Raw genomic sequence first — 23,299 nt, 5'->3', positions numbered from 1 at the left:
GAGGGGAAAGGGCTTTAACAAGGAGAGAATAAATCTTGGGCTCTTCAAATGCAACGCAGGTTCAAGTGCAAAGCTTGAGTGCTTTAAAAGGAGAACTGCAACTTACACATTACTAGAAAAAGAGTTGGGAGAAGGGAGAATTCTTTTCACAAAACAGTATCAACATGGAGACAGTAAAACCCTGGAAAAGGTAATGGTGAAGCACTGGAGGAGTAGCTCAGAGTTCTACCACAAAAAAGGCAGGTAAGTTATTCTTTTGGTGTCTTAAATCCTAGATAAAACTTGATTCTATCCATTTGCCTCCTGGCATATCCAGGCAGCAGTGGGTTCATCTACTTTGCTTTCCATCACTTGAATCAAAATTTCCTCCTTTTTCAAAGAATTCAGGTGCTGTGAGGGCAGGGGGGAAGAAGGGAAGGATTATGGTAAAGGGAATATACAAAGTTGTAAATATTTTATTTTCATATCCATATAAGAGCATAAAAAGAGCATTGGAAAATAACAGAAACTGAACCACAGCTGCTTTATATACATTCTGGTGCTGTTTTTCCTGTGAGAGTGGTCCTGATGTATTCCTCATCTGCTCCACAGATCATTTTAATTAAAGCATTAATAGATTTCAGGCTGTCAAAGCCAGAGTATCTGTATACAGCCGGTGTCAGAGTCTGTATCTCCACTCACACACTCCCATACGTTTTGTTCAGCCTATTATTGAATTAATCAAACACGGCAGCCACTCCTAATGACTTGTCTTAATCAGCTGCATCCATCACGGTGCAGGCAGGGCTGGTGAGCCCTGCCACAGCTACACGTGCTGAGCTCAGCTGAGCCATGTTCCCCCTGTCCCCCGTGCAGTCACATTCATCCTGCAGTGCCACAAGCCACCAGCTCCTCTTTGTCACCGGTGGGAGACGCAGCTGCAGGCCCTGCTAGGCTGAGGCACTGTCCTGCCAGCTCTGGTGTAATAGCAGCAGAAATTGCACATTTGCCAAATCCAAAAAGGTGGATTCTGTAGCTGTCAAAAAATACCCAGCTACTCTGTCATGTTTCCCCAGGTGTTCCAAGGAAGTTGTGCTTTCTCTCTAACAGGGAAACGGCTCCTGCAGTGTTGCACAAAAACATGCTCAGATAATTATTTTCATATTTTCAAGTACACAGGAATCCTCACATTCTACACATTTCCCCCACTTCCGACGCAATTGGATTTTGGTAGGTGATTCATACAGCAGTGGCTTCAGCTTAACCCCTTTGAGTGCATCCATCATTTTGGTCAGGATCATAAGTAACAGTGCCTCTCAAAAACTAAATAACATACTTGAGTGAAATACTCATCTGTTATGTACATGTTTTCCATCCAAATAGCTTCACCTAATAACTCATGAAAGCCTGTAGTAGAGGAAAATGATGAGATTAAACATGATGCTTTTTGATACACTTGCTCCCTTCCATCTCAGAAGAACAGTATTAGCTAAAGCCATTCATTTTGTCTAAAAGGATCTCTATAATGCTTCATCTGCTTAACAATTTCATTAAATTCTCCATCCCTGGTAGAAATGAGGTGCAATTTAAAGCAGCCAGGGATTTTAGCTGCCCTTATCACTATGGGGGTGCAGCAAATCCATATTTGTTCAGTCTAACATCAGTGACATGATCTGTATGTTACAGGACCTCCCAGGATGTGACTCATGAGGCTGGACTCGTGAGGAACAAAGTGGTGTCCTCTCACCATTGCCATTTGTCACAGCATTTGTGAAATGCTGGTACCAGACAAATACTGACCATCATCAGCAATTATTACACTAACCAACAATAATTACAGCTGCATAAATGAAAAATCATTTCAAACCAACAGGCCCATGTCACCACCAAATCTCAAGCCCCGTAATACTCCTTGCCTTTTAACAGACACTGGTTTCAGAAGGCTGGAGAACAGATGAGGCGGCTTTCATCACACCAAGCAAATTAGGGAATACTTTTCCTGCCAAACTGAGAACGCGGAGGTGGAAATCTCTCTGCTGCGGCACGAGCAACCAGAATTCTGGCATTACCAACACTTTCAGAGGTTGATTTGCTTTGAAAAAGTATGTTGCAATGTTGTGTAAGGCAGGTTCAGGAGGTGCTTGCTGATGGTTTTGAAGACAGTGTTAAATATTATGCCTTCCATAGTCAACATAGGAGACACAGGTAACTCTCCCTCCAAAAATCATGGTGTGCTGTGCACACATCACAAGTTAAATTTTACTTGACTGTGAAGATACTGCATCCCTCAGCTCATAAAGCAGCAGGAAACAATGTGTTCTGGAAAAAAAATATTTGTTGGAAATCCAACTGTCTGCCTTGCCTAGAATGGGTTCAACATACGCAGGTGTCGGCCTTACGAGTGCCACAGGCAGGATTGCACAAAACAGAGGCATTTTTGGAGTCAAGACAGTTCACACTCCTCTCGCAACACCCAGTCACTCATCCAGCCCTTTTATCCAGCTTATTCTCCTGGTGCCTTGCATGCCCCACTTTGGGAGGCAGAAGAGGGATCAGATCCCCACAGGGAGGCTGCTGGATAGGGAAACCTGCTGCAGCAGAGCAGCTGTGGATCAGAGGAGGGAAAAAAGAACTGTGCTCCCTAGTTATAATCCCCTGCAGGGCCTAAGGCTCTTAAAATATTCTCATTCCATTGCTGCAGGGCGTGTTGTGGGTTTGGTTTTTTTCCTTTCTCTCTGTAAATCAAGTGCATGATTTCGTTTCTGCTTCCAGTTTGAAGTACACAGAAAGTTTTCATGATGCCCGCACAAACGTTTGCATACTGAATATTTAAATACAGGAGCAGTATCCACATCAGTTATCAGGGCAAATCGTGCCCTCAGGAGGATGCACAGCACTTTAGAATCCAGCAAAATTTCAGCCCAGTGAAGTTTTATAAAGGATGGAAATGCCACACTGGAACAAACGGTAGTTTTATTCTAATGATTCTAATAGGATTTAACCAACTCCTGTATCAGTCAGACCTGCCTCTAGGAGAGCCCCCACATCTTCAGCAGCACCCTGACTGAAGCAGCCCTCTTCCACCCACCCATAGACAAAGGGCTCTTTGATTTGAAATGCAATGTGGCTGAGCATTAATGACCCCAGAAAGCTTTTGAAGGGGCTACAGAAAAATAATTCTAAACAGGGATTAGCAATGGAAGCTTCTGTTTGTTTCTCAGTAGCTGAGTACAGATGGTAAACAAGTAGGTTTGGGGGAGGGGGGGCGTTATTCCTGAAATAACAGAATAAGGAAAAGTTGAAGACACAACAACTGAAAAATATTCTGAAAATACTGAAAATAACAGAGTTCAAGGAAAGGGGAACAACAACAGAGATGCTATGCATTTGCACACACATTTTGTTTTTTGAAACCCTCAATCTGGAGAGAAAAAACTACTCTCAAAAAACAGTGGTCACCGTGGCTCCTGGCCTGATTTTTAAGCTGCTGGCTGGAGGTCAGCTTTAAGCAGGGCACTGTGACACCCAGAGCTCCAGCCAACAGACATTGATTCCACTGCAACTCAGTGTAATATATTGTGATGTAATTTTCCATCTGCAACACTTCTGAAACAGTATTTGACATAATTCTCCTGTATTTATTATCTGTCTGGGATCACTCTCCCTTTCCTCCTACACATCACCTTGCAGAATGAGTTTCAGAATCAAATTCTGATCTCAGTATGGGTGTATAGAACAGAGGTGCTGTTTGAGAACACAAGAGAGGCTCCTTGTACAAGCTCTTTCATATCGGTGCCTTTTAATCAGAAAAAATCACAAAACTTTTCTTTTTCAGACACTCTTCAGCTGCTGACACCCTGACAAACACCTATTTCCCTCAGATCCCATATCCTGAGCCAGTACCTGAGGTCTGACACTGTTAACACACACCTTTCACACAAGGATGAACCCCCAGTACACATGGGGTCTCAAAGCCAGGTACATGCTCCTGGTCCTACATCAGGGAATAAGGGCCACACAAAGCTCTTTCACTCAGCAGTATTTTCTCTCTTGTTGCTGAAAGCTTTCAGACCCCCATTCATCCCCCCCTCACCAGACACCACAAGTTACCTACCTTAGAAGACACAGGCTGTGTGAACAGTGAGCCAGGAAACACAGGATGTCTAGGCATGAAACAGATCACCTTCTGAAATCAGCTAATTCACATTCCAAAATCCCCCGCTGTAGCTGAAGCAGCCCTGGAATGAGAAATGTTTTGCCAAAGGTCACAGAGCCACCAGAGATGCCCTTTTGCACCAGCCTCTGTGCCTGCAGCCCTCTGCCCAGCTCCTCACTGGTTCTTTTCTTCTGCTCTCCTCACATTTAACCTTTTCTTGCCTTTGACCGTGTTCTACTTTATTCCATGAGCCACCCCGTCCCATTCCCTGTGGTTTCTGTGTCTGACTGGAGGGTGAAAGCACCCCTAAAACATCAGGATCTTACACTGTAAATCAGGACAACCTGTTCTTCTGTCTTCCAAGTCGTGTGGTGTATTTTCCTGGACCAGATTTAGTTACATACATGAGATTGTTACATATGTTTAGTGCAATATGTCTTGGGGTGACTTTATGATGTGTATCCCCTATCGCTGCCCTATGCCCAGGAATTAATTTTGTGCCTTTCTATGCCTTTAAACTGAGCCGGGGGGGGGGGGGGGGGGGGGAACTGAGCAAAACTTCTTCAAAGCAGTTTGCAGCTTGTTCAAGGTCACACAGAGATAGAGACGGCTCTCTGCGTTCAGCTGCGGAGGGAAGCACCCTGCTTGCTTTCTTTCCAGCCAGCTTTCAGCCAGTTTTTCAGCTCCTTTTCCTCCAGAGAATTGCCCTTTGTTTTCCTGGAACTCCGGTTTTTTCCCTTCTTCTCTGCTGGACAGTTTCAACACCAGAGTACATCAGGAGGACTTTCCACCAGGCACAGAGGGCCTGGCCCTGGGCCAAGCCCCAGCTCTGAGGAGACCAAAGGGAGGACTCTGACATTTTTCCCAGGTTTTTCTCCACAGCGAAAGATTTTATTATTTAGCATTATTATCCTTTTCCCATGTGTTTGTTGAATAAATAGTTTTTATCTCTTTCACTTTACTTCAAGGCAAAAGGTTTTTTCCTGAACCTGGTGGGGGAGGAGTGGTTTGTAACCTGCCTTCTCTCAGAGGATATATTTCTAAATTTGGCCAAACTGGCACATAATGCAATAATGAAACTCCTGTCTCCTTTAGTAATGCCCCTTCCACTCACTCTTTCTGCTTTGCTTCCCAATGTGCTCCCTCTAGGTGGAGGAAGGAAAGCATTTTGGGGATTGTTTTTCCCCTTAGAGAGATCCAGATTCCACCAGCATAATGTTACCTGTCATTTTTTGACACATACTTAAGACAGCAGAATTTATATCAGTCAAATTTTAACAAGAATTCAAACTCATGTGAAAGAATCCCATATAAATGGAAGCCTATCACAAAATCAGTGCAGTAGGAATCCCACATTTTAAACACTGGATATTTTCTGAAGCTTTTCTCTCCATGATCAGAACTCACAGAAATTGTTGAACCTACATAAATGAAGCACGGAGCTACTAAAACACTTCATTATTCCTTCTGAGCACTGTTCAAATACCAGTATTTACCTCTGAGGCTGTAACAAAATTGCATGTTTCTGCTCTGGCAGGAAGAGCCTTCCAGAGTCAATATTCATATTGCTGTGGGGAAACACATTTAATCTCCACATAAGCTCTCCATAATTTTATTATTATTATTTATAAGACAATGTATTGGGTAAATAGCAGCAGCTCCATCTATGTGCGGTGTTAACAGGAAGGTTTCAGAGAGCAGCAATTTGTAAATCAGCCTTTTGAAAGTGAAGGTAGGGACACAGCAGCCTCCCACTGCACTGAGCAGTTCTGCAGAGCCCCTGAGATCACCCTTTGAACCTCCTCCCTAAGTTCCACACGAGCCTGGGGGCTTAGCAGCAAGTTGTCCCTTCTCTCCAGTTCATACACATCGTTTTTACTGAATAAAGTATTATCTCCAAGCCAGAGCAGGAGGGGTTTTAATTTAGGCACTGCACAAACACAGAGCTGGAAGGAAAATACACTTTTCAGAGGAGTGTCATTATCCAGAACAACAAACTTGGGAAAGAACTTGGAGGGAAGAGTGGTGCCACACAGTGCATTCGCACAGATGTGCGAGGGTGAAGTGTGCTAATGTCTTTACAGACTTCTTGACAGAAAACACTGATTTATTGACTATTCCTGATGGTGATATTAATATTAATCTTATTCTTTTTCTCCAATTAAAGGTTTTATATTCCAATGACATTGTAATCATAAGTAAAAAAGAAAAAAAAAGGATAGAAAATTAAGGCCAGCCTGCTTGTAATGTTCAAGAAGATAAGTGTTCATTATAGCAATTTTATATAGTGGGAGTTATTAATTTGGCAATTCAATTGCTCAATGACTGTGTCGTTAATAATCAGGTGATTATAATGAAACAAATACTCTCAGTTGTGGAGTTAGACAATGAAACAGCCCTAAAGTGGAAAAACAGAATTATAATGTTTATGTTTTCCTCAAATTTATGCTATAAAGTCAGTGCATAGACTAAATTTTGGTAGCAATTTCTTCTTTTATATCTGTAGACTATGTGCCTGCCTTCACTTTTTATTATTACTGTTAAAGCTACATTATAAAAAGGACAGAGGAGAAATTAAGCTGGAAAATTTGATGAAGTATAAAGTACATATTTTTGCTTTCAATGTCTTATGCTCTTTAAAATTAAGCTCTCCCATTAAACTAGAGGTGGCTTGTCACTGCATTGCCTTAGAATAATAAAAAGATGCAGAGGAGCCATATCTGCTTAATTATCACACTTTCCAAAAAGCGACCATGCTAAATTTAAAGAGCAGTAAAACTTCAGCAGGCTTGGTCACCATACTTAGAGGCTTAATAATCCCTCATACATGAGGGATTTTTTCCTGCTGTAGTGTCTCAGAGCTGCTCTGTTTTGGAGACCCTTCTTCCTTTTCAGATGTGATAGAAAGTTAAAAAGCCCCACAGCTTCAATGCACTTTCTAACCATGCCAGGTGGTGTAATAAAATAAACTACCTATCATAAAACCACTTAGCTTGGAAAAGACCTTCAAATCCTCAAGTCCAGCCATAAATCTGACCCATCCCTACAGCCCTCCCTGCTCCTGGATCCTTAGACAATAACTGCAACAGAAATATTCTCAAGTTTTGATATCCCACAGTTTTATTCTCTACTGATAAAGTGAAGGAACAGGAAATACGCTTTTAAATTCCAGGTTAAAATGAAAGAAACCTGAAACAAACAGTTGTTTTTTCTCACATGTACAAGGGATTTAAAAAAAAAAACCTAATGAAGGAGCTGAAGGAGCAGGTGCTCTGGAAAAAAACGCAACAACTGGATGTGAAAGCTTGAGAAAGAAAGATCAGTGCAGGTACTGTTTCATGGTTTTCTCCTTAAAATATTGCAGGGACACTGAGAAGTTGTCTGCTGGACATATTAACTCATTCTTCTAGCAGAGGACCATTATTTAAATTCACTGTGTTATTCCATTACCATATGGAAGGCAACTGAGGACATAGTGTAATAAAAATTAAAATAAAAAAGGGAGTTTCCTATGAAAATTTGAAAGAGAATATCAGATCATACAACCAATGTCAAAAACTATTATATTTTAAATTATCTATACTTTTAATAAAAATTATAACCTTAATCTAGCTAAGATTTGAACAAAATTAATATAAAAAGCAGATATATTTATGATCCCTTATGATCACTATTGTCTGCTTCTTTTCTAATGGAATAGGGACATATTCATCCAATTTACAAACGCACAACTTCAAGGAAAACCACTTCAAGACCAAAGAATAGAACTCCTGGATTCTTGACTTAATTCAACCCACGTCTACCCGGAGAAAGGCGAAAGGAGGGTGTCCCTCTAGGAAAATAACAACACTACTATAAAGTAGGAGCCATCTGTTTTGGGTTGTTACTTCTCTTTATGAATAAATATAGCGTAAACTGAATAGCTGAGCTGAAATTAAAATCTTATATGAACCAAAAGGATTTGGATCATACCTCCAGACTTTTGTCAAATGCTAAACGAACCAGTTTCTGAAGGCTGGAAGAGCAGAGGAAAACACATGCTGAACAACCCCTGAGACAAAGGAAGCTAAACTCAGATTACTTCAATTTTCTGAAAGGTTTCAGCAAAGGTTATACAGGATTTCAAATATAGAAAGCAAATAGGACAAGAACTGGCATTATTGCTGGCATTTCTAGCATTTACTAATTTGGGTATTTACACACTGGGAAATCTCTGCATAATTTCACTGTTTAAATCCATCGATGGAAGGTGCATTGACATTTTTGGTCAGTGAATTTGCTTTAGTTCAGAAATAAGGTTTCTTCAAATTCTGCTAAGAACTGCAAGGGAGAAAATGGAGGAAGAACAGATGATTTGTGACTCTGCCTTCTGTTGAAGATGGGTGATTTTTTTCCATACTCTGTCAAGGAAAAAGAGAAGAAGATAATGGTTAGAGCGCACTGCAGTGACACAGTGCCGAGGTTCTTTTTCTGGTGTCTGTTTGTTTGTTTGTTTGTTTGTTTTTGGGTTTGAACGGGTCACTATTGTGGTATAGTTCAGATATTCTTCATTCCCATTTGGAAAGTCTGAAGGAGGACGCTCAAATACAAGAGAACTCTTGGAATAAGAGCTCCAAAACCCCAAAATATATTTGTTTGCTACATTATTTGTAAAGGCAGTAGCAAACAATACATGAAAATAAAGTGAAACTAAAATTCCCTTGATGCTAAGGAAAACCAGGCAATGTTCTACTCATTTATTTACTAAAACCCAAACAAAAAAACCAAAAACCTACCAAAATCTGTTACTCATCCAGAATGAGGCAAATTTTGTGAGGTTTGGAGATTAGTTATGTCAGTAATGCAGAGCTTACTGTCCTTCCAGCTCATAGTTTAAAAAGGTAATTTATATGATTTTCTTTGATCTCTGTAGATTGTTGGTCTTTCTGTCAGAGCCTATTGGAAATGTTCCTGATGAGATAATTGTAGAATTAATAGATTCAACATGAAACTTGATTAAAAACAGCCCACTTGATTTCAAGAGCAGGAACACAATAAATACTCAATTGTCTTGCTGGAATTCATCTAGTTTGAGGGGGAATATTGTGTGTAAAGACTGTATCAGCTGGACTCAGGAAATTCTGTTAGGTTCACACAAGGAAATTTCCTTTTAACGAACCCATGAGGGTCTGGACTGGAGGGAAAGCCCCAAAGAGACAAGGCATCTGGCAAAATATAATTTTCAGGCTTTTTATTACCACCCAGACCACTCTGTATTTGTGTTTTTTCAGAGCATGGAACAGATAGTGCATTTTTGTTTCTGGGAAGAAAAAAAATCTAAAAATTGAAGTAATACCCAACTACACTTTCAGTTCTAATTTGTCAGATTATCTTGGCACAAAGTAGATAATAAATCATGACCCAAAAGTTCTTTTTCACTTAAGATGCCTCTTCTGAAGGGTTCTTTCCTTCTGATTAAAGATTTGAATCTTTAAATTGCCCTGATTACAAACTGCCAAACAACTCACGGCGCCAGAGCATTCTCGAGAAGTTCATCAGCCCAGCATCCAGCACAGCCACCAGGCCTGCAGGGGACTGAAGGACGTGGCAAAGGCACTGGGGCAGGGGTGGCTGCCAGAAAACCCAGCCAAGGCAGTGCCCATTTTCCCTCCCACAGGCAGCATCTTCAGCTAAGAGAGCATTTGCAGCCACGGAGTGAGTTCAGCTTGAGCTTTAAATCACACAACCTCTTCTGGGGGGAACTCTTCCCTGTGCCATTGCTGGTGTGCTCTGCAAGAGCTGTATTTTGTGAGACATGTCTGACACTGATGACAGCAAAGACAGTAAATCCATCATGCTTCAAACAGCATTTTTGGGAGAATTAAGAGAGGCTGTTTCTGCTGGCTGAAGCCTCCTGTCCATGAGCCTCAGCTTTCCCCTTCAGCCGGCTCTTTAGCAGCAGGAATGCAAGCGGGAATCATATTGTGAACAAACAGTCTGACTGCTGCAAGTCTACTCTACATCTTCATAGAAAAAATACAAATTAGCATGTTTCTTCTATATATAATGGAAGCAAATTGCCTGGAAGAAATCCTACAGCTACCCACTTTATGATTTACTTAAGACAAACATTTATTTCCAGTCAGAAACAATTCAGTGATTTTTTGACAAAGGCGATTGTGGAACTTCTGGGGTCTGTACAAGGAAAGGCTGTACCAAGGAAAACAAACACACATTTACAAAAGGGACTCTTATTTTACTGCTGTATAAATTATGGCATCTCAGTATTTGGGTTTAGCTGTTAAAATACTTTTGACATCACTGTATCACTTGAGGAAACCCTCTTTTATTAAGGAAAGAACAAAAATCATTTTAGTCCCTGAAACAAAATTAAAATCCTATACCAAACAAAGTTTCCTTTGAACAAAAAGAAGAACAAAAGACTCCATAAAGCCTCTCAAAGATTTTGTTTCTGCCAGCCTGACTTATAGGAAAGGCCTTCAGACACATCAGCCAGGCACAGACAGCAGAGGGGAAGTAGAGCAAAGATTAAGAAGGTCCTGGTGAGTTTGTTTCCAGATCCCAGCAGGAAAACCACAGCACAGTCAGGACATTGTGTGTGCACAGACACAAAACCTTGTACATTTGTTTTTGATCAACTAAGTTTACTCTAAGTTTAGACCCTCTGAGCCACACATATAAGACTAAGAAGAAAATAAGCAAAATACAAACAAACAAACAAACAAACAAATCCCCAACAAATCCCAAAACTCTAAAAAGCCCCACTCAAGCTCATCTCATATTTTCACATATGACTATCCTACTAATAAATACATTTTGAAAGAGACAATTAGAGCAAATATTACCGACCTTCATGCCTATATGTGTTGAATTGCATATTCAATTTTTTACATTTAATTTTAGTGCAGATCTATAAGGGGAAATTGGTAAACACAATTTATTATACAGAAGCAAAGAGGAAAAGGGATTACAGTTTACTGTCACATTTGCAACCCTCAGAGCACAAGCACATTAGAATAACTCTATTCCATTAGATCCTAAACCCATCTCCTCCTGCCTCCAGCACTGGGTAACCAGGAACGGGAAAAATGTTCAGCCTGTGCTACTTTCTCCAGCACACCGTGCCAGCCTTGCCTGTGTAAGGAGGAAAAGAATAATGACATAACTGGGCTTTCTCTGCACTGACAAGGGATATCTGGGGTTTAAAATGCTGCAGAATATTACCCCCAGGCTTTAACAGTCCCTGGTTCTTGCATTTCACACATCTAACTACCCATACATACACTTGGAGCTGGAACCCGAAGAGATGATAAAACAGAGCCTAATTTTTGGATGAAGGTCAATATCTACTTACAGGCTGTGTTTCAGCTGCAGGTACAAAGGTATTTAAAATGAAGAGGTGATCAGCATGTCAGGCCATGTTCACCACCACAAAGTTTAGTATATTAACAGGGGCCAGTGACAGCACAGTAAAGGTGAAATCCCCCCTCCTCAAAAAAACAAAAAAAGCAGCATCAGTTTCACCAAACCAGGAGAAAATCCTGCCTTTTCCATTTGCCTGATTCTCTTTGGTTCCCTTTTAGTTTTAAGACACTGTCACTGAAGTTTAGACATCATGTCACATCATCCAAGGGAACCTGAGAGGAAGATTGAGCATCAGGAAGTTTATGCATTCACTCATGCATCTGTAAAGCATTGGAAAACCACACACTTTTCGAGATGGGCACAGGCAGAGTGGTTAATTTTTACTTTTTTTCTCCTGTGCACTAATCCCATGGAAATCTCCAGCAAATTACAGGCATGGGCACGGACACACGCTAGTAGGCAAAAGGCTGAAACCTCAGAAGTAAGTGTAAACCAGCAGGTTCTAAACACAACTGGTCAGCAACACCTCAGAGTCAGAGGTGTGGGCCAGCTGCAGACTCGTGTCCTGCCTTGCCATGGCTTTGGAGAGAGCACAGAGTTTTGCACAGGCTGCTTTCAGAGTTTCTGCCTTTCTGCCTGCTGAACGAGTCAACAGTCTGTCCAGGGCTGCTGCTGACAATTCTCAGCAGTAAAAGTAGCTGTTAAATCTTGAATTAGTTTGAAGTCAGGCTCATTAAATTCGGAAATGAGCTACAAAGATGTTTTCAAAAAGGATGAGCAAGTGAGTAAATTTTTAATTACTTATCAAGGAAGGGGTTTCAGTAGAAGTCGTCTTTGCAACTATGCAAAGCAATAAATATAACAGATTTATAGCTGGTTTTGTTTTCATGACAAACACCCAGGATTTGAAGGGAGTACAGAGATCAAAAATGGCTTGCTTTGACCAATATTTATGTAATATTCTGTCTCCCAGCACACAGACAGAAAAAAGCATGAACAAAACATTCTCTCCTTCTTAAAGGAAATAATCCGTGTATTTACATTCAAACAAAAATAATGAGACCTTCTGTTCAAGTCATCCTAAAACTTCCTTACACTCCAGTCATACAAAGACACGCTTTGATCAAATCCTGGCACTTGTACAGCGAGTTCAACTGCTGGAAGATTCTGCAGGTCATTCCTTGTAGCTCTGCTTGTTCATTCTCACATTTAATCTGCCTGCATCGATCCAACGAACGCGAATCGATAGCGACAAGGTGATGGACTGAAATCATCATTCAGGCCACTCTGGTTTATGGCACTCTGTGCTTTAGGTTCTGGCTTGCCCTAGGCCTGGAGTTTACCCTGGGTGCCTTGGACCTGGAGTTTACCCCTCTGCCTGCAGGAGCAGCGGTGCTGGACGGAGCAGATGCCCTCACAGCCTGCAGTGAATTTTGGGATGTGGTTTCCTTCCCCCATCACCAGGCAATTCCTCATTTTCTGCCATGGGTAATCCAGAAATCCTTTCCCTACCAGCAATTGTATCTGAGATCAGGAGACTTTGATGCACCCTGAAATGTAAATAATGCACAACACACAAATACCTTCTCTCAAAATCTTGGGTCTGGCTTTATCAAGGGCTTCCACAGCACCACAAATAGCTTTGAATGCATTTTAGTTGGTCAGAGAACGTCCTTGCACCCACTAAGCCCTTCACACAGCCATCATCACAGGACCAGATGGCTCTTGAGCTTCCCCACACCACCACCACCACCAAACTTGGACTGCCACAACCTGCCAGCACCAGTGCTCTGCACAAGGCAGCAGAATAAATCAGACCCACCATAGAGCAGCACTGGGTGGTTGCAGATGACAGGGTATTTTTGTTTCCAGAACAACAGAAAATGGAGATTTTGAGGCTGAGAGAAAGCATGTCAAAACGAGAACCTTTTGCTTCTGAATAATTCTTTTCACTAAAGTTAGATCAGCTTCAATAACACATAACTGGGGAAAGGATACTCCGAGCAAACCTAGGAAAGATGCGACATGACACACCAGCAGAGAAAAAGAAGTGATCTATGAGAGTATGGAGAAGGGAACATTTTACATTATTACATGTTATTACATTATACGTATTATACATTCTTTTTCTACTGCACAGCTGTGTTCCCTGGTTATGCCAAAGTGCAGTTTAGCCCTGACTTTCAATCCTTCCCTCTTCTGAGCATGCAAAGGATTGTCATCCTTGCTCCAGAGCATGAAATCTGGCTGTAAGAGCTCATACTCAGCAGAGAGATTGCAGAACATATCAGTACCAGCAATGTTGTCTGCCACGTTGGTGAAACATCCCCACATCCTCTGAAATGCATTTCCATGACAGACTGGCTTCGCAAGGCCCAAACCAGTTTAGTTGATTATTTTCAGTACATATTCCCTCAGCACTCAAAAGATTTCAAAACATGACAACGTATTACTGAGAAGTATATCCTTTCTGATGAGAAGATCCAAGACTCTGAATTTGGAATATTTTCTGCATTACTAAAATCAAAAGCATTGAAAATCAAAAGTTTCAATTAAGTCAATCCTCAGTTTAACATTTCACGTTGTCAATTTTTATACTCTGAACCCAAAAATGTGACAAAATCAGTGTAAAGAAAATAAGAAACCATTAACTAGCAGAACTTAGCTGTAAATACCTCAACAATATGCAATGCTCCTGTGGTTTGGTAAATGTAATCTATTGATAAACTTCTCCCTAATGAAGTAGCCTGTCTGAAAAAAACAAGTCATGGAGTGATTAATTAAAAAATGTATCAATAAATGACTTAAAAGAGGTTCTAATTTGAAAACTGAGTACTGATCATATTGCCTCTCACTGCCAGAAAATCTGAAGACGCTGACAGAAATCAAGTACACTTTTACCTTTTTAAGGGTGAGCTCTGCCATAAAGAAAAGTCATCAGGAGCAATAGTTTTTAATTTTACTTAAGCATTTTTATAGTAAAGCCTCAAACTTGGAGTATTTAAGATTTCATTCTAAATGCTTACCAGTACTCTGAGATTAAGTGCAACTTTGAAGACCAGCATCAGCTTTTACAGCTTTTTAAAGTGTCATGAAGCAATAAACTGCATGATTTAGGTGGGTAAGGGAAGGTCCCAGAAAAACCTCTCAGCTTTTGAGTAACAGTGGAAGGAATCAACTCCCAGTTTGAATTTCAAATTCTCCACGTATCTAAACTTGTAGTCTCCCAACATGCCCAGCACTTTCTCCTTTTTTGAGAAAACCAACACGACCATTTCTTGAGGGAGCACATAAACAGGGAGCTGGAGACTACTGAGGCACGGGACTTGCTCAGTCCTGAGGGATGCCTTGTGCCAAACTCTCTCTCTGTAGGATATATTTTTCCACTTGTGGTCTTTGGAGCCTGCCTTGCCATGAGGACACAGCACCAGCAGCTGTAACACAAAGTGCCTTCCCCAGCCCCTTCATCCCTCGCTGCTCCCACTCCTGCAGCAGGTGGTGGAGGGAGGATGAATTATCTCCAGAGGAACCTGCTGCTATTTCACTGCCGAGACTGAGGCTCAAACCACCGAGCTGCTACATCAAAGATCATTCCACTACCTTCACTTTTAGTCAATTTATGAGGAGTGCACTCTGTGCATTTTTCAACACAGACCAAAGGTACCAAGCTTCAGCAGATGGCACAGAAATATGCACTCCTAGTGCACGGAGCCAGGCTCCTGGGGCTCTGATTCCATGACAATGAGTTAATTTTCATCCCTGCTCTCTTTCAACTCATTCAAAGTAGGTGCTCATAGACTGGTCTGCACTCCTGCTACCTTGAAATGCTCTTCAGATGTGCCTAACCTTATTCTGATGTGCTTAACCTTATTCTGCAGCATCTCTTCCACCGCAATTTAAGTTCTTGCAGAAACCATCTTATAGTCTGTGTTCTAAATCTGGGTTCTGGACTCTGTGCTTGTACAATCAATGACAAAAAGCTAAGTGTTGTAACACTTAAATTCAAGACAACCTGGATTTTTATTTTGTCTCGTTTTGCAGTCAGCTACTAATCCATATAATTATTTATGTTTCAATATAAAATTCTTAATTCAAAATGCAAAAGAAAAGCATCGCAGTTAAAAAGAATATAGTTTATCTATGTTTATACCTAATTAGTGTTGATGTATTTTTTCAAAATGCATCCAGGAATCTGGCAATTCAATTTCTGATCCCAAATCCACCAAGGTATATAAAGAACTGCACTCCAGTAATACAGACCACCCTGGATACAGTAGCATTTGTGCAGAGGCTATTTATTAAGTTCTGGCTTGGAAGACTTACAACGGGAAAAAGCAAAGTCAAGCCAGGATGTGGTTGGTTTGATAAATAATGGAAGGAGATTTCATAATACAGAGCTCTATTATTCCTTCAGAGTAAAGTGCAACGGAGGAGGAAAGCTAATAACACAGCAGCATAAATTCCTCCTAATGGAGAGACAGGCAGATTGGTTCCTGGAGGGGGGCAGGATTAGGGTTTGTACAAGGCCTAACAGACGTAAGTTACTCCGGGTTTACTCACTGGTGAAGAGCTCAGCACATCCAGGCAGGAGGGGCAGCACTGGAGCTGCTGAGCTCCCAGACACCAGAACGTACCCAGGCTGCTCGGCAGCCCCCTGGCCAGCCCTGCCCTGCTAACAAGTGACGGTACAGCATGCAACCTGGCGTGATTTCATTTGAAAAACAAACCAATACATGAAATTGCATTATTCTTCTATAGGGTTGAAAAGCGCTCCAAGGTTTAGCTGCTGTCAGAACACCACGCTGCTAGGCAAGCAGCTGGAAAAAATATGGGAATTTTTGATGAAAATGAAATGCATTTCAGATCTTTAAAAACTTCCCTTCGTTCAGTCTGCATTTCTGTTTTTGTAACCCCCCAGGGTTCAGCCACCTTGTATTTTGTCAGTTCTATCTCTCCAGCCATCTACCACTGTCACCAGCTTCATTTGTGAGGGGGAGTGTGGGAGTGTGATGGAATCATGCAGTAGAGCTGTTTGAACGATTCAGTGTTGTCTGGGTATTCCTCTGCCATCTATCACCCAGAAATTTATACTGCTTTTCAGATCCCTCAAAGGAATTAGAGCTCTTCAGGATATGATTTCTTTCCCTGCAATTTCTTTTCCTGGCAAAAGTAAAAAGAAGTTCAATCTGTTTTCACTGAAAGTCCAAAAAAGTATTAGACCACACACTCATGCTCAGACAGCTGAACATAAAGGTGTCTGGCTCTATATATCTTAATTTTCCTCTCCTGAAATCAAGAGCAATCATTGTATGGATACGGTGCAAAAGCATGTTCAAAGTGAGCCTCAGCTGAGGCAGAGATCATTTCCTTCTGATGCAGTACAACACAATCAACATCTGTGGGAAACAAAAGCCTCTCATAAGGGCTTACAGAGCACAAACAAAAGAGCGGCCCGAGGGGCAGATAATCAGTTTACACAGAACTCACTGTAGCCATGTTATCAAGATGGAAAACAGCGGCAGAAATTAGGCTGAAGTGCAATAGCATTTTAGGATTGCTGAGAGTGCGATCAAAGAGGGCACACTGCACGGAGAACCGCTCCCCTCGGCAGGCAGCTGGGGCCACTTGTCCCCTCAGCAGGCGAAGGGCTGAGCGGGCACTGCCAGCTCCCGTCCCACAGTTCTGCTGCCACCGAGGGCGGGCAGAGCCCTTGAGCTGTCACCACTCTCAGAATCTCCCAGGAGAATCCGGTAGCAGCTAAAGGGAGGATGGAGCACTTTGGAAACCGTCTGCAAACTGTAACTCGAAACAGCCCAGCTCCCATCTCCTGCCCCCGCCGCCGGCTGCCACCAGCTCACCTGGACCTGTCCCCACCCTGGCCCTGGTGACACGGGGACGGCAGCAGTGGGAGAAGCAGGGATGGGCAGAGCTGAGGCACGGCAGGGAAGGCCCTGGAAGCGCTGGAGCAGCAGCGGGTCATGGGAGAGCAGCGGGAAGGTGAGCCCTGAGTGGGGAAGGGCTCTTCCATCCACATCAGCCGGAATCTGAGGTGAGGAGCACTGACAGGCTGGCCCAGTGTTCTGACTTCACAGAAATGCAGCTCTTCGGCCAAAAAGTGGAAAAGTAACTTAGAACAAAAAATATCCGTTTTCTCCAAATAGAAAGCTCTGTTCCATCTGAAATGTAGAATTTATTTCTGAAATTACATTTCATTTAATCAAAGCCTCTTTTCACCTTTAAAGCTTAATTTTGGGAGCTCTAAAAATAGAGCACAACTCAAAAGGGAAATATTTGCATCTTTGACCCTCATTTGTGAATAATTTTGGTTCGATAACGATGGCTTTTCGTTAATGACCTCAGCATACCTTGTTTAGTTAACTATTTATCCAAAATAGCTTCCCTGGGTCTAACCATGGTCCCAGGGCATATCCACTTCTGTGCTACGTAAAGCTCTAAAGTACCATCCTTTGCCTGTCCCACTAGCATCACATCACAAAAATACAAAACTTTCTACTGTATTTTCGGTACTCTGCCATTTTTCTCAACCATACTGTGTCATAACATGAAACATCTATTATTGCACCAGTCATAAGAGACCTCAGAGACTTGTAATAGATCGAATGTTACTAGCCCAGTCTGACATCAGAGGACTGAGGTCTAAAATGTTTCCTCAGAGGAACAAATGTCTGTAAATAACTGTATTGTGTTAAAAGGTCTGAGAGCAGCCACTTTACGACCTGCCCAGTGCCTGCTTTGAATGTGCTTCCCTATAGAGACTCCAGCAGCATTTTATAAATTTAACAGTTACTATGGAAAGAGATTTTTATCCCACAGTAACTACTGTCTGGAGGCAATTTCTTGGAATATATTTAATTAAAAAAAAAAAAAAAAAAAAAGCCTTAGGAGAAATCACCCCATTATATTTCAAAACCAATTATTTCTGTCATAATTCTGCTGATACTTTATGGGTATTGCCTTGTACTTTTAATACAGGATTCAGACTCCCTCTGCATTCAGGAGGTGCCATGGGCCAGCAGGTGTCATTCTGGGCAAGGACTGACCAACCACAGGTTGCCATTTCACCATGATGGAACCTCACTCTCCACACTCCGTATTCTCTATTGCCATCACCAAAGTAATGAAGCATCTGAGATGAAAGACAGTAAAAAATTCAATATCACCACTATGAATTCTTCTGTTCCAGCTGCTTTGCTTCTCACTTCAAATTACAATCCTCTGCATAGCCACAATATCCTAAGCAATTGCACCAGAAGTGATTAAGATATTACACAAAAATGAAGGATTATCAAACTGAGGGAATCCTGGCTGGAGTACAGAGATGAACAGATGAGTAACTCTGATCCTGCATGGAAAATAAAGAAGTAAAATACATGTTCAACAGAATAAACTACCAGCTGTGACACAAATTAGAATTCCTCTCTTGACTTTCCTGGAGCTATGCTGATTTACATCAGGCAAAGATCTGTTCCATGGTTTAGCCTTGTCATGTATCATCAGTAGCTTCTTTGCAAATTATTAACTGTGTGCTGGAGGCCAATGCTCTCCTGGGGTGCATCAGAAAGAGCATTCCCAGAAGGAGTGATCCTGCCCCTCTGCTCAGCCCTGTGAAGCACATCTGGAGTGCTGTGCCCAGCTCTGGGTTCCCTGGAGAGACATGGAGCTCCTGGAGCAGGTCCAGTGGAGGGTAACAGAGATGATAAAGGGACTGGAGCATCTCTTATGAGGATGGACTGAGGGAGCTGGGCCTGTTCAGCCTCCAGGAGAGATGGCTGGGAGGGGACCCTGTCGATGTCTGTCAGTGCCTGCAGGGAGGGGTCAGAGGATGGAGCAGGCTCTGCTGGGTCGTGCCCAGCAATAGCACACGAGGCAATAGACAGAAACTGATCCACAGGAAGTTCCACCTAAACCTGAGGAAGAACTTCTTCGCTGTGCAGTGACTGAGCACTGGGACACATTGCCCAGGGAGGCTGTGGAGTCACCTCCCTGAGATATTTCAGAACCATCCGGACACAATCCTGTGCCATGTGCTCTGGGGTGGCCCTGCTTGAGCAGAGAGGCTGGACCAGGTGTCCCACTGTGGTCCCTTCCATCCTGACCACCCTGTGATCATTTTCTGTGTTGTTTCAGTTGTCTCCTCACTGCATCATCAGCAACACTCTTCAACATCCAGTCAGCCTCCTCCCTGATGTCCTCCATTTCAGCCTTATACTACAGTGACTGTCACATAAGACAGTTCTTCTTGAAAAACGAAACACTTCTAAACCAGAAGTTATTTAGAGCTAGACCAGTTATTCACCGAGGATCTGATGTATTTGTTTTAAATATCTGTTCTCCCTCTTTGTCTTGGGGTGACTTTATGATGTGTATCCCATATCGCTGCCCTATGCCCAGAAATTAATTTTTGTGCCTTTCTATGCCTTTAAACTGAGCCTGAGAGGGGGAAGGAAAAACTGAGCAAAACTTTTGTAAAGCAGTTTGCAGCTTGTTCAAGGCCACACAGAGATAGAGCGAGAGGGAAGGGAAGCACCCAGCTTGGCCTTCTTTCCAGCCAGCTTTTCGGCAGTTTTTTTTTCCTCAGCTCCTTTTCCTCCAGAGAGCTGAACTTTTGTTTTTCTCTGGGACTTCTTTTTTTTTTCCTTTTCCCTCTGCTGGACTGTTTCAACATCAGAATACATTGGGAGGACTTTCCACCTAGGCCTTGGCCCTGGAGGTGGGCCCACCACCCCGTCCCAGCTCCAAGGAGGGCAAGAGAGATCTACGGAAGGACTCTGAATTTTCCCCCAGGTTTCTCTCAGCAGAGCGGGAGGTTTTATTATTTAGCATCATTATCCTTTTCCTGTGTGTTTGTTAAAGAAATAGTTTTTATCTCTTTCACTTTCCTTCAAGGAAAACGTATTTTTTCCCGAACCTGGTGGGGAAGGGGTGGTTATAGCCTGCCTTGTCTCAGAGGATATATTTCCAAATTTGGCCAAACTGGAGCACTCTTCTAAACCGTTCTGGGGTTTATCACATTTAGTAAGCAATTCATTTCCAAAATTCTTAGACTCCAGTTCCAGCCCTTTTACCTTCCTGTGTCTACCAGTTCATGCTTCCATATAATGAGGCTGTGTGTTTTCCCACTGAAAATGCTCTGAACAGCAAATGACAGCCTTTCATCTCTCTCACATGGCCATCAGACTGCCGTTTGCTAGTCAAAAAATGACTGCACATCTCATTTACCACACACATTGAACACCCGTGCCTTTGTATTTTTCTCTCCAGGTTGACTGGAGAAACCACAAGGCAAAGACAAAAGACACAAACAGATGCCTGTACACAGTGTTCAGCCAAGACACAAACTAGTGGCCCCCAGGTTTACGAAGGCAATTCTCCACAATCCAGCAATCACAAAGGCTCCACACTAAAGCTTTAGACAAATTTCTTAAACCAAAGTCCAAGATCTCAATACCAAGTCAATACCCTCCAGGAAGTGCCTATTCTGTATTTTAAAACAGAGATGTTCAAACCATGCACTCCCTGCAAAAAGCAAACTCTTAGGTGAAAAGATAATGACTGAAGCCAAAATCTGTCCTAGTTGATGTTTGCCAACAGAAAATGACTGTAGGAGGGTATTTCTTGTGCATGAACAGCATGATAGCTTGCAATGTCACTTGAACACAGACATCAGCTGGGTCAACCAGTCCAATTCTCTACCCTCTCAGGCAACCACATTCTATAAACCAGTTCATACAGCCTCCAGCATCCTTTTTCCCCCACTAACAATCCCTAGATAGTAGTTTGCCTTATGTAATATGTAAAATCGGGTATCAAAAACTATCAAACCTTTGACAATTTATGCTTTAGTAAGTTGCCTACCAGTACTTGTGATGCTGCCATACACGTGTTGCACTACATCACACCAAGAGAGAGGCTCTAAGGTAATAAACTGAAAGGATTCACTTAAATCTTTGGGACCAATGTCACTCTTTTTAATTAATATCGTTGACATTTTAATTTCCTAAGTAGCTACCTGTATACACAAACTTCTCAAGAGATCATGTTTCTGGAAGTCAGCTTGCACATGCTAGGAGGACAAAGAGCTACCTTGCCATTTTACACATATTTACTGTGAATGGCACAAAATAATTTGAGTCATCTACCAGCTAGAATTACTCCATGTAGGCTTCTGAAAATATGCTTCCTGTGCTGCACATTTAAGACTAAATTGCTGCCAGAATCATACAAGTGAAAGAAACTGCCCTGCTCCCTTGTATGAGTCCCTGTATGGAAGGTGTGTGAGAGGATGAGAAGGAATCCAAAAGGGCATCACTTGTGTGCAGTTAGAGTGGACTCACTTTCTGTAGATTCAAAAAAGTATGAGATGATGCTTGGATTGTTTTTCCCCTGCTTTCCAGCACGCTGGCATATGCTGAGCTTTATTGCTTCTGAAAGCACCCTTGCAGCCATTCCATGAGACTTTCCCATCTCCCTGTGACGCAGCCCTCACTGCACATCAGCTGCTGTTGGAGTCTCTCATGCATACTCGGGCCTGGCTTGAGCAATGTTAAATATGGCTAAAATAATGTTGTTGTGCTGATGGCAACGTTATTCACATTACAACTGTGCCCAGAGACCCTGCCAGGCTGAACTAGACACTCCTGCCTGGCCCTCAGAGCACTCCACACTAATTTACCATGCAGAAGAAACAGAAGAGAAAAAAATGAAGTTACAAAGTCTTGCTTAAAGCTCAAAACACATCTTTTGAATTATAGGCCAGTACCCTTTACAAAACCTGGTTCTTTCAGCCTGCATGTGCACTGAGCAATGAGACACAACACAGCATAAAGCTGCTTTAAATCACATCTCAAAGATTTCTCCAGTGCCTGAGGGCCCCCAGAGCCATTGTCTTGGTGCTGTATCCACCACTTTTAACTCCCACTGGTTCTCCAGATGAGAAAAACCTAAGGTGCAACTCATCTCATAGTCCCTCTGTGAACAGAAGTGTGGAGCCTGCCAAATCCTCCCTGCTCCCACTTGTTTCAGACCCAAAATGGAAACTGGAGTAAACTGAAGGTCCATGCTTGTTTTCTTTTTTCATTCCTCAGGACTTGAGGAAGGTAAACCACTTCCAAAGGGGTAAAACCATTCACTCAATTCTATTGTGTGACATCTCATTCACAGTTCTGTTTCTAAGGGCAACAAAATCCCATGATAGAAAAAATGAATGAGTACTCCCATCCCATTCATCCCACTGGACACAGAGGATGACAGAAACAAATGCAAAGTAAATTGCCTATATATTATAAGAAAAAGCTGAATCCCACAACAAACAAGCATTAAATCTGCTTTCTTGCTGCCTCAACCCCAGAACCTCTGAGAAAGAAATAACAAAAAAAATTTAAAGGCATGCTGAATTACAGCCTATTCAGAGGCCTACTGTTCAAGGGTCAACCACACCAATAAATATGATGAAACCTACCCAGAAAATATGTTTTTTCTCTCTTTTCAAAATGGGCTGAGGTAAATGAGAGTATTTGAACTTGTTCCAAGCTAAAATGGCCTGTCTCAGCAGTTCCTTCAGAAATGTCTTGCTTTTGTCTACCACCTTTACCTGTAGCAGAGCTGCTGCCCTCCTCCTCACATGTGTTTGCAAGGGAAATGAGGCGTGTTACTGTGGTTAAAAAATGACACAATTCTGCAACAATATCATCACCCCTGATTCAAGCCATGTTTTGAGGAATTGCTGCTTCCTCCACCACACAGCACGCTGCTCATATCGTGTGCTGCATGTACATGTCA

The 23,299-nt window shown here is 42.2% G+C and overlaps 2 long non-coding RNA genes across 4 annotated transcripts in view; one reads left to right on the top strand and one right to left on the bottom strand.

Annotated features, from left to right (window-relative positions):
• The window catches only part of LOC116445047, a 69,152-nt gene extending 64,549 nt beyond the window's left edge, over positions 1–4,603 (bottom strand). Inside the window, exons 1-2 of one of the 3 annotated variants that reach the window (XR_004240632.1) lie at positions 4,462–4,603; positions 4,094–4,217 (exon numbers count right to left, since the gene is read on the bottom strand). This is a non-coding gene — a long non-coding RNA (uncharacterized LOC116445047). Of the gene's footprint in view, positions 1–4,093; positions 4,425–4,461 lie in introns of those variants that run through there. The other 2 variants (XR_004240631.1, XR_004240633.1) reach the window with 2 other exon arrangements.
• LOC116445048 lies at positions 5–18,927 on the top strand. Its single transcript, XR_004240635.1, has 2 exons — positions 5–243; positions 18,494–18,927. It is a non-coding gene; the product is annotated as an uncharacterized LOC116445048 (long non-coding RNA).
• Positions 18,928–23,299: the final 4,372 nt, after the last annotated feature.

The sequence above is a fragment of the Corvus moneduloides genome, chromosome 6 (genome assembly GCF_009650955.1).
Source record: "Corvus moneduloides isolate bCorMon1 chromosome 6, bCorMon1.pri, whole genome shotgun sequence".
Classification (NCBI taxonomy): Eukaryota; Metazoa; Chordata; class Aves; order Passeriformes; family Corvidae; genus Corvus; species Corvus moneduloides.
Note: the sequence above shows the minus strand (reverse complement) of the source record. Positions and strands in the feature narration are given on the sequence as shown.